Genomic DNA, 12,352 nt, shown 5'->3' with positions numbered 1-12,352 from the left:
AATAACTGGTAGAAAAGTCTAATCTTGTATGTTCTGGAGAATTTTTTTTCTTTATTATTAATTGTAGGTTTTTTAAAAGTCCATAATTTCTGGGGGGAGGTTGCCCAAATAATGTATACACATGTAAGGAAATGTCAAAACAATAAAATGAAATTAAAAAGAATCCATAATTTCTGAAATAAATTAAACTGTGTTCAAAGGCAAGGTAATTAACTATTGCCTAACCGTCTGCTTCCTTTATGTATGGGGTGAGTGCCTTTTGCATCTTCTGTCTTTTCTTCAGCATAAGTAAAACAAGCACACCAATTCAGCAAGTAACACAGAGCCTGACACATATGAGGATGTCTGTTTTCATGTGAGAGCAATGCTTGTGTGGTTGTTGTCTGTGTGTGCACATAGTTGGGATAGGTTTGGTTCTTTTCAGTGCTCTCTGCTGTAATTGATGTTCTCAGGCCAATATATTGTTTACTTAGTTTTCCAGCTAGCCTTTGGACACTTCAGTTACATAGCTCTTTATAGTTTGTTTTATCTTACTACCCATTGTTCTTTGTTTATGGTTAAACTCACTTGTTTTTTTTTTGTTTTTTTTTTTGCGGTACTGGGACTTGAACTCAGGGCTGTCACCTTGAGCCACCTCACCAGCCCCTATTTTTGTGAAGGGTTTTTTGAGAGAGGGTCTTGCAGAAACTATTTGCCTGGGTTGGCTTTGAACCATGATCATCCTGATCTCTGCCTTCTGAGTAGCTAGGATTATAGGCGTGAGCCACTGGTGCCCAGCTAAACTCACTTTTTAAGGCCTGTCTTGAGTTTAGATTGATGATCCTGTCATAATCCTGTGCGTACATTATAGCCTAGTCTTCCCGTTGGTATTTTATTTCTACTTCTTACTGTAGAAGGGGTATGCGGGTGCTTTAAGAACCAACTTAACTGGTCCTTGGAATTTAGACTTACTTAAGATTCTATTATCATAATGAAGGATGCTTGTGATATCTTCATCGCACCTTTAAAAAAAAAACAACCCTCCAAATGGCATATCCTGCATGTTATGGTGTGAATCTGAAATGTCCCTCAAAGGCCATGTATTTAAGGCTAAGTCACTAGCCTAAGGTGCTATTGAGTGATGGTGGAACCTTTAAGAGGTGAGACCTAATGGGATGAAATCACATCATTGAGGGTGTCCCCTCGCCCCTTCCTCTTTCTCTTCTTTTGCTACTAATCTACCATGAGGTTAGCATTCTTATTTGCCACTTGCTCCCTGCCCTGATACTCTGTCTTGCCACAGGCCCAAAGGTAACAGGGGCAAGCAAAGTTGTACAGAAACCATGAGCCAAATAAACCTTCCTTCCTTTAAATTGTTTAATCTTAGGTATTTGTCACAGTGACAGAAAGCTGACTTAATACCTTAAAAAATCCTGTGTATCCCATGTGTAGCTTTGTTGGTGGTATTTTTTGGCTTTTTCATATTGTTTGTTAAAATGAGGAGGTAGTGATTAACAAGAAGGTTAAAAAGTACAGCTGCAATGCAAATGAACATATAAACCCAAGCCTCGTGGTAAATCAGGGTTCGTTCTTTGGATATTAAACCTACAAGAGGAATGTACTTACCAAACTTATAAACAAGGGAAGAGGAGATGAAAATAGTCTGGGTTTACAGTTGAAGCAAACATGAGTCAGTGGTTCAGAGAATCCTGTGAACATATTTCTCCTGAGAAGGAGAGTTTATATACACAGGGAAAAGAAAGCCGAACGAGCCCAATATTGGAAAAGAGAGTCCTCGTTTCTCTCCTTAAAGAGTTAATTATGACTGTGGCTGTTGTATGGTAGTGTTGTTTTTCCACTGCTCCCAAGGTACCTGTCGCTAGGAGAAAGCACAAGCTGGTACACTGTTCACCAAAGGCTGTGGACCCTGGGGTGGCCCTGCAGTTGCTCAGAGGAAAGGTGCCATTTCCTTTTCAGGCCGAGAGGACTCATGACTATTCATAGTATTTACTCTGCTTTCTCACAACTCTTTGAAGGTGGGAAATTAATAATTTCCCATTGGTTACCAATAACGACTAAACTGAAGTAAAAAAGCAAAAGCAATAATTGAATCTCAATAATATGTTTTTACATAACTTCCAGGTTTGAGAACATGTACCTTAAAACTAAAATGTTTGTAGAAATACTCTAGTCTGGCTAGAGTGGAGTAAGCAATAGATTCTGTCACCTAATTTCATGTTTCAAAATCCAGGGATAATTTTATTAACATGTTGGCAAACATTTTTTCTGGACATCTCCTGTGCATATAATTATACAATTGTACATCCATTAGTTTATTTTCTGTTTGGTAACCTTTTTGTTTTCACTCTGTTATTTTGTGGTCATCTTCCCAAGTCAGTATCTATAGGTCTGTGCCATAATTTTAAAAGGACATGTAAATATTCCATCAGATTGATGGGATATACTTTATTTAACCAATGAAGATTGGTGAATATCTAGATTGTTTATAATGTTTTGCTCTTAAGAGTGAATGTGAGGTAAGCACGCATCTACAATACACAAGTGTGCACGTTCACACATTTCTCTAATAGTTAGTGGTTCAGAGTTTCAATTCAAATACTAATCTCTGTGAGGGACAAATTATAACACTTTCTCATAATCCTTAGACAAATAGGGGTCAGCTAAAAATGGCACAGTTTGCCATTTATTAAGTACAAATATCTAAAGATTCTACTTTATAGTCTTGAAGAAAACTACATTTAGTGGCTATTTTGATTCTACATTTGGGATTGAATATGGAAATACTTTGTGAATTCATGCAGTGTTGTACAAACTTTAGTGATTCATTACCAGTGCTTGTTTTGGAATATAAATAGTTCAGTAAATAGAGGGTAGAAACTCCTAAAGACAATGTTTCTCAGCCTGGTGGTGCAGCAGAATAAATTGAAAAGGCCAGTAGGGAAACAAGTCTCCAGCCCTGGCCCCTGTGCCCCTGAATCTCTGATCAGGACCTGGGCTCCCCAGGTGATGTTGACGTAGTCTTTATTTGGAGTTCCTCCTCTAAGATATTTCTTTGCCTGTCTTCAAATATTTTTCTAGCAGTCTAGAGCATATTTTTAGCTTTTATTCTTATTTCTGTTTTTTCCTGTTTAGAAGTTTCTGGCTCCTTCAAGGATGTTCCTGCAGGAATTTTTGTGTACCTTATTAATTCAGTCTAGACTTTGTAAAGTTTTTGAATCCTGCTGTTCCTATCCCATGGAAAGCCCATTCCATGGTCCTTATTGTTTATATGATTGAACTTGTAGCGATTGTAGTTATAAACTTTGAATGTTGTCACCAAAGTTATTTGTCTCTTTTTGTGGCTTATCTGATTCCCCCTTTAGCTTCTACTTGTAAGAACTGTTAGTTAAAAGGATTAGTTGAACTACATGGAAACATTATTTGGCAGAAGACTAAATTTTTTTCCTTGTTTATTATTTACCTGCATGCTTACATGCTATGAAAAGAGGAGCACTTTCATCTTGGAAAGCTATCTTATTAGAGTAATATTGGCTAAGAAAAAGTTTCGCGTATTTAAAATCAGTAAACCTTAAGTGAACTTTTATAAAGTGGTTAAATTGATATGAGATTATCTCATTGATCCTAATAAACGAAATCAGAGAAAGCAAAATTGATTTTATTTTCAGAGCAAATTGCATATGTTCTGACTCCGTGATGAAGTTTTTAGACTTGAGCAAAATTAACATTTTTAGATAATATTTAGGTTTAAAAATTGTGTAATAACATCTGGATTTCAACATTTAGTATGTATATACCATGGAGTTTGAGGGAAGTAATTTCACATTTTTCTACTTTGGTTTCAACACTTACAACATTGATCCTTTCTTGGCTGAGGTCAAGACCTGAGGCATGGAGAAGAAACAAATACATCTCAGCTTCAATCATCTTCAACTGGACAGCATGCTAAAATATTACACTAGACAGTAGAGATGGTTGATTCCAGCAGAACTGGAGCTCTTTCAGGGAGACTTCTAAATCAGTCTGGCTAGAGATGGTGAAGCCCCAAACTAAGGCAGAGGAAATGAGAATGAAGAAAAACTGGTGGAACCAGAAATATTACATCCACAGGACTTGATGATTGGTTGGTTGTTGTGGGGAGTTGGAAGGTTTGAGGAGAAAGGAAGAATCTAAGTTAACTCTCAGTGAAAATTCTCAGTTGATAATTAGATATATGGCTTTAAAAGTAGGATGGCTATCTGAGCTGGACATGTAATTTTTCTTTGTGTTAGTCAGCTTTCCATCACTGTGACAAAATACCCAGGAAAATTCAGCTTAAAAGGAGGAAAGGTATTTTTGTCTCAGGGTTTCAGAGATTTCAGTTCATGGTCAGTTCCACTGGTTTGGGCCCGTGGTAAGGCAAAAAAATCGTGGTAGAGAGTACTTAGTGGAGCAAAGCTACTCACCTCAGGGCTTCCAGGAAGCTGAGAGAGAGAGAGAGGAAGAAGGTCTGGGTCCCAATATCCCTTGCAAGGACCTTCCTGCAATGACCTCATTTCCTTCTACTAGGCCTCACCTTTTGAAGACTGTACCATCTCCCCATAGCACCACAGGCTGACCTGTGCCTTTACAACCTGGCCTATTGGGGGGCATTTACGATCCAAACCATAACAGTCTCATCAGGTTACAGGTGAAAATTAAAGTTGCACTTGTAGAATTTTAAAAATAAAGTGGCAATATAGAGAAGCCCAATTTTAGAAAATAATCTCACTTCTTTTATTTCTGTTATTTGGGTTTACCTCACTGGAGCTCCCATGTCTAGGGAAGACCAGCTGGTTCTCCCCCAAAGTCTTCTACTATGACATTACTTTACTTATAATGTCAATGCCTCTGACCTGGATATTACCATGTTGAGCACATCCACTTCAGAGTTGAATCATATTTACTACTTTATGAAGGTGACATCTAAAACCAGGACAGAATACTTGCCTTGGCACAGCCAGGGCCAAAACATGCTCAGAAGATTGTATGTTAAATGTAGGCTCATAAGGAAGAAGTAGATAGTGTTAGATAAATCAAGCATCTGTTAGTATTCAGCCGAACAGATGACACTATTACCTCACTAGAGGAGCTTTTTCTCAAATGAGAAATAGTTAAGGCGTGTAGAATTGCCTGTATGATAATGAAAGCCTTGCCAGTGGCAAGTTTTGATTTGCTAGAGTTCCTCTTCCTCTGCCTAGTCTCCTGACCACAGAGGACAAATAGCAACTGTAGCAAAAATGCTAGTGTTAAAGCACAAAAACATCTTATGCTTTTTCCCCACTTTACTTACTTCATCTGCCAGGTCACTGAGATCACTTGAGTGTCTAACTTCCTTAAAGGATAATCTTATTTCCTGTTTACTTGGGTGGTAAATGGCCATCTTCTCACAGTAGCCCCGGTACTAATAAAAGTGGATATGAATGGATTTTATATGACTGAAAGAAAGACAGTTTTGATCAAGATTTTCTTCATCTAAATGTGAGTAGTTTCTGCAATCATCACTTAAGGCAACCAGCTGCTTTGACTTGCAAATCATATTGTAGGTTTGTTTCTTGGATAGAAAAGCTTTATAATTATATCCTATAGAAGCTTTGGAGCAAGAAAAGGACAAGCTTCCATGGGATAGTGTAGGTTGGAGTAACACATAGTCATTGGTGCATCATTGCTGTTTTATTTATGTTATTTCCTTCCAATGTACACCTGGTTCTGGGCTGGATATTGATTTGCCTTCAGCAAGATGTAAGACCTGATAAAGCTAAAGGTTAAATCATGAGGGAAAAAATACTGTGCATTATTTTTCAGTATTCTCTCTTGAAATGATCCTTCCTTTCCAAACCCATCACTTCCTTTCTAGGCTAGATTTTAGTTCTTTTTTATGCTAATATATTTTAAAATTGTTGGCAGGATGACTGCATGGCAGCCAGAGAGCCAGTTAGAGAATTAAAAAAAAACAAAAACCAAGATTTCTTATTTTGTGTGTAATAAAAGAGGGCTCCAGGAGTTTACCATTTTTGAAAGGCTCTCCATGCTGAATTTAGATGAACAATCAGATTTGGAACACTCTTGTAGAGATATAATTCATTGCCCTAAAGCTACAACAGTACCCCTTTTCCTTTCTGATTCTTTCCCTTCTAGCCCACTGTACATTACCACTCCCAGGTGACATTAAAAAACATACACACATGTGCACAGCATGCAATCTTTTGATACCATCGCCCTGAACAGAAAATTTGGTAATTTCCCATAGAATGAATCTGACAGTCTATTAGTGAATTTCTTGAGAGTGAAGCCTATAAATCCTTCAACTTCATAACACTTATGACAGAGTTTTCCACTTAAGAGACCATTTATTCATATGTAGAGAGTTTCATATTCATGAGTGAGAAAAGCGAGACTTTGGTGGATAAAGTTGGGTTTCACTTTTACAGATACCTTCTGGTATGGATGGTACATTTATTTAATTGCTACAGGTTCAGAAGGTTTTTTATTATTCATATGATAGTAGGAGAGTTAAAAACTTTCTACTTTTAGGCAACTTTTTATTATTCAGGGACTTGAATAAGTGGTCTGCACACATTGATCTATTCAACTCTTCAGTTCCAAGACCGAGGGGAAGATATCTCCATGTTGCAGTAAGTAAACTGAGGGTCAGGAATTTTGAGATTTATCAATAAATCTAATAGGGCTTATGTGTGAAACTAAAATTTAAGCCTCGGCTTGTTTGTTTCCAAAACGTGGGCTCAATGAAATTACTGGTTTTATCTTTCCTACACCCTACCCCCAAATTTGTTCTTGACCACTGAATATCAGTGTGAAAAAACAAAAGGTCATTTCTATTGCTTACCAGTTTTTGACGGAAAAGATTAAGATTTCCTAAGAGTTTGGTAAATTTTTTTTTCTGATAGATTTTAGACAACAAAACCATAGCTATTTCTTTTAACTACCATTTGAGAAAAAATGTGAATCTGAAATGAAAAAGCAAAAGCTATGCTAGTTGGGAGGTGCTGGTCTGACAATGCATGGTGAGCTTGGAAACATAGTTTTCTTTCTACCTTGCTTAGAGAGTAGTTTGAAATCAACATGCTGTTTCACCAGAACTCCCAGCCATAAAGCTAGGCTCTGGACCCAAACACTGGCCCACAGCAGGAGAAACAGGTAGATAAATAGATAGGAAAATAATTTATTAAATTGTACCAGTTTTTATCAAAACTTGGAAGAAAAAAGTTCTCAGTCTGTCTCTGCCTTGCCCAAAGCAGTCTTACAACTTACTGAAAAAGATTAAACAAAGTTTAGGAAGTATGCATGGGTAGATTTTGCTGTGTGCCTTAATCTCTTCTTTCACTTTGCTTCTTTTCTCTATCTTTATTCTTGAAGGCCTTACTCCTTTACAGTTCTTTAAAACCTTGCTTCTAAAGTCTTTCTTTAAAACTTTGCTCCTTTTCTGTTCTTTAAAGTCTCTTTCCTTAGACTCACACTGTCCCTTCTTTAGCTTTTCTTTAGCATAATCTCTCTTAGAGTCTTTGCCTTCAGACTTGCACCATCCCATCAGACTTGCACTGTCCCATGTTCTCTCTGTAGATTTCTTAAAGTCTCAGTGCTCAGACTTGCAAACAACAGCAGCCGTGTCTAAAACCTACAGCAGCCATGTCTAAAAACTACATTAGCATAACTCTTAAAGTCTCGGTCCTTAGGCTTGCACTGTCCTATGTTTTCTTTAGCTTAGCTTTTCTAAAGCCTATGTATAAAATTCTTAGTGCAGATTTGCACTGTCCCATGTTCTCTTTAACTTCTAGCATAACTCACCAGCATCATTCTCACAAGCAGCCCACCAATCAGTCCATCCCCCATCAAAAAAACCTTCCATCAATCCCCCATCAAAAAAACCTGCATCCTCCTTCAGCAGGTCTTTTATATCCAGTGGTAAACAAGGACTTGGAGCAGCAGTTCTTGGGGAGGGGCGTAACATTGTAACAAGAGAAACCTGCATTGCTACTTCTCTGAATGTAAACAGTTTAGGAAAAGCAGCTGTGCTGCATCTTGCTTTCTTGCCCTCTTCTGTGGCTGCAAACACAGCCTGCAGATTATTGGGCACAGCTGTGCTTATGTAGGCTTCTCATAATTCACTCCCCAGGGTGCCTCAGTTACCTGGGGAATAGTTTCTCTTGCAAGATGAGCCTTTTTCCTGGTACCAGTGCTCGGAGGGCAGGCCATTCTTACTCCCAGCATGGTATTTTCTTCAGGATTTTAACTCCTGCTTCTTTTTTTTAATATGTCCCTAAAGGTGAGAGATGAGATGCCTTGAAGCTAGAAAAGAACTAGCATGTGGTTCCCTCTTTTATTTTTTTTTTAAAGTCCTTGATAAATTACAGTACTCTACTAGATAAGTCATAGCCTTAAGCCTGGTGGGAGAGTTCTGTTTGCTAACTTGTAGGAAATCACAATATCAGTCAGTAGTCAACATATTAAAAACCAGACACTCCTGCCCTGTTGTCATTATTTTTTTTTCAGTGTGAAAAACCTGATAACAATGATAAAAAATGTCATGATCAGAGTATGAGATCTGAGTGTAGATCTATAAAATCTAGATCTATAGATATGTATTCTTGGCTCATATGTTGATTTGTATTCTTGATACCACTAGAATAACCTGCCCTATTTCAGAATTAAAACTAGGAGATATTTCTTTAACCAGTGAGATGCTCTTTTTAAATACATATTTTCCCCCACTGGAAGGTTACAGATGTAGACAGGCTAGAGGTGGGCAGCTGTATTGTTAACATTTGTGAATTTTGTGTTGGGAAGGATGTTCCCATGGTCTTCCATCATAAATCATCGGGATTTATGAGAAACCTTTGATGTGGTCAATTGTCGGTTCCTTAGAGACAGAAGCCATGTCTTCATTTTTAATTGTATCTCTAATACTGAGCATAAAGTGGCAAAGAACAAGAATCTGTTTACCAGTTGGTTCAATTTTCCAGCAGTGCGATCAACATTTCGAGCTGCATTACTACATATAGCAGTGATCTCTAGATACTCCGGCACAATCTGTATGATCAACCCAAAGGTTCTTCCTAAACCTTAATATATGATTTTTTTTAACTTCCCAAACAAATCTTGGCTACTAATTAATCACAGATATTTATACTAAAATGACAGAGTAGAGAAGGTTTGTTAAGTTGCTCTTGGTCCTTACAGAGGTAGGGTTCATATCCAGATTGACCTTGAACATGACAGACACAAGTAGAATTAAGACCATTAGGGAAGTACAACTTTCGGAAAACTAAATATAACATGGGAACTGTGTATGTGTGAGTTTGGTGGGGGGAGATTCATTGTGACTCAGCCACACACTGCTTTATTTTCTTAATTATTGGGCACCCACTGCCAGTTAACTACAGGAGGATAATACATGGGAACTGCTGGGTAACATTTCCAAAATACTAAGCATTAGTCAGATACTTTTTTGGAATTCCGTGTCTGCTTTGGGTGAAGGAAAATGTTGAGAATTTGGTGAGGTCCAGAGTCTGGCAACTAGATGCAGAGGAATGCTGGAAAATGAGGCTCATTGTAAGAGGGTGATAAATAAGAGTTCATTACTTAACTGATCAAAGACAGCTAAAGGAGGGGTAAATTAATGAACTTCTGCTGCTTATATAGTTATTATGTAGAAGATGATGCAGTTATTTCCACTATGAATGGAATTAGGGAAATGGATTTTATACTTGTGTTAAAGAAGATTTGGAAGAGGTGTAAAGAACTTCTTGACTTCAAGCATCATTGAACAGTGGAAAGACTCCTCAAATGGAAGTGAGAATTTGTGTTCTTACAAAAAGGAATGGGGCGGGTACAGCTTGCCAGTTAAAAGGAGGTACAATTGGGGTACAAGTTGACAAGGTTCCTAGATCCCATTTCATGCTGCTCGTTTCACCTTAGGTTTGACATTTTCAGGGAGTAAATACAGATTTCCTTTTCATTTGTAATTTTTCATAGCTACTAGAAATATGAAGACCTTGCCTTTTAAAGTTTCTATGATGTATTTCAAGCAAATAAGAGGTTAAACTGCATTTGACCTGCAAATGAAATTGCTGCTCACTCTTGTATGAGCTCTACAAATTGTCAGTTCCAAGTTTTCTTTTCTTTCTTTTTAGAAAATTCACTGTGTGCCCACCTCACTTGTTCTACAATGAGTGCAAAATCTGCCATCAGCAAGGAAATTTTTGCACCTCTTGATGAAAGAATGCTGGGAGCTGTCCAAGTCAAGAGGAGGACAAAGAAAAAGATTCCTTTTTTGGCAACTGGGGGTCAAGGCGAATATTTAACTTACATCTGTCTGTCAGGTAACGAAAACCAAATCTTACTATCATTAAAATAACTTCTGTTTTAAGATAGTTAATTCTTAGGTGTCTGTGAAGGTCATACTCATTTTGTAGATTGTTTCCTATTTTCTCTGTTGTCTTCCTATGATCCTTATTCACTAGTGGTCCCTCTATTTTTGAGGATTGCTTGTATTAAAAAGATAGTGTGGTTTAATTTTAATGTGTTTTTGTAGTTATTAAGAATTTTTGCAAAGGGCTTGACAGATACATTTCTTTGTTCATACTTTCCTTCTTAGGAAGTAGTCCAGCCTTTGGGGATTTTTGTTTTAGAATAGTTACTGGAATTTAGACAGTTGTCATTATTAGCAGCTTGAATTTCATTGACTTTTTTTCCTAGACCATTGCCAATAATTAGTAATAGCTTGTCTTGTGATAAATATTGATACCTTATGGAATGTAGGAAGGAAGATTCAGTTCACAATCAGTGCTTTGCCTGACAGACAGTGCCTTGTCAGGAATGAGCATCTGTTTTATTAAGCTTAGAGTTTTGTAGGATTATTATTTTTAGGAGATCTGTGGGATTTACTGTGGATTCATACCAAGTTTTTTTTAGATAAAATTTGGATAAGTGTTTCATGGAGATATGGGTGCTGCTAATCTGAACACCTAGGGCATTTGTAATAGTTCTGATATTATTTCTTATAATGGGATGATGGAAGAATTAAGTTTGCTTTAATTCATCTTCTAAAAACCTTTCACTTGAGAATAAAACTTTATTTTTTGGGTATACTTTTAGATTTTAAAAATTAAGCCTGTTATCATTATTCACTTTAAGGTATAAATAACTTTTCATTAGACAGAACATGTAAATTTGTAAGACTTTATCTTAGATTAAAATGAAATAAGAATCTAGTATTTTGGTAAAAATGACTTTCCAGGTGAGAGAATTAGCCTTAGAAATATTGGTCTTTTTTTCCCAAATAAGAATTAGGTTAATAACATTTTATTATTGCTAGAAGATATTAGTGTGTCTTTCATGTTCTAAGCATATAATAGGAGCTCAGTTAATAACTTGAGATTAAGTGAAACAAAGAAGTAGCCTTTCCTAATACCTTCCTAGTGTTTTATTAATAAGCTTCAGATCTTTAAAACACTCATATTCTTAAGTTTAGATCCTAGAGTTTTGCTTGTACCAAGAGTATATGAAGTGATGCCAATAAATTTTGTTTTGTGTTTAGGCTGAGCTGAACATTGATTGAGCTGAACATTGAACATAATGATTCTAATTTTATTAAGCTTTGCTCTCTCGATGTTTCTTTGAGATTTCCCATAGAAAGGTAGTTGAGGGAAGATGGATGGTTCAGAAGCCAGTTGAGTTTTGCCTAGTATAAACCTGTAACTAAAAGAGAACAGTTTTATTTGGAATGTAGGCCTGTGCTGTGTCTGCCTATTTCTGATCATAAACTCTGAGAGAGTGATAGAGATTCTGACAACCTCATCTCAGTGAAATAGCATAGCCATTTCCCCTGCCATAGAAGACAATGACCTGGGATTTATTGGAGAGCTGCATTTCCTTTACAAATTATCAAGACCTTCAGGTTTAAAGTCTGAAACTATAAGAATTGCTTTTTTTGTTGCATTCTAATAGAGGAAAAATCTCTTATTCTGAAAGTCTTTATCCTTTTCATGGTTTTGAATTTTGAGAGGATAAAAAAGTAGATCTAACATTTCAGCAGACAGTATAATGGAAATTTGGGGCAGGAAAACTCAGGCAACTTTGACACCTGTTTTTTGCAGTATGTTTTTTTTTTCTTCTTGTAATCGACAAAGGAGTAGCCACCTTTATTTAGTAGCTTATATGAAGCTCAGTGGAATACCAGTTCTGATAAACTTATGCTTTAATTAAAGTTATTAGTCACATATGCATTTAGTACCTTTTAAAAATGAATCCATGATAAATTCTTTTTTTTAATTTATTTTACTTTTGAATTAGCATTCATTAAAAATACAAGGCTTTA

General features: G+C 36.7%; 2 protein-coding genes across 3 annotated transcripts in view; one reads left to right on the top strand and one right to left on the bottom strand.

The window, feature by feature from the left end:
- LOC141410465 (inhibitor of Bruton tyrosine kinase-like) overlaps nt 1–12,352 on the bottom strand; it is a 973,048-nt gene that overhangs the window by 500,079 nt on the left and 460,617 nt on the right. The gene's annotated exons all lie outside the window — the stretch shown is intronic.
- LOC109679643 (uncharacterized) overlaps nt 1–12,352 on the top strand; it is a 113,551-nt gene that overhangs the window by 12,940 nt on the left and 88,259 nt on the right. Inside the window, exon 2 of the mRNA XM_074066895.1 lies at nt 10,167–10,355. The gene's annotated coding sequence lies outside the window, so the exon portion shown is untranslated. The remainder of the gene's footprint in view (nt 1–10,166; nt 10,356–12,352) is intronic.

Source organism: Castor canadensis, chromosome 3 (assembly GCF_047511655.1).
Source record: "Castor canadensis chromosome 3, mCasCan1.hap1v2, whole genome shotgun sequence".
NCBI lineage: Eukaryota > Metazoa > Chordata > Mammalia > Rodentia > Castoridae > Castor > Castor canadensis.
The sequence above is the reverse complement of the archived record's forward strand: the minus strand, read 5'-3'. Positions and strand labels throughout refer to the sequence as shown.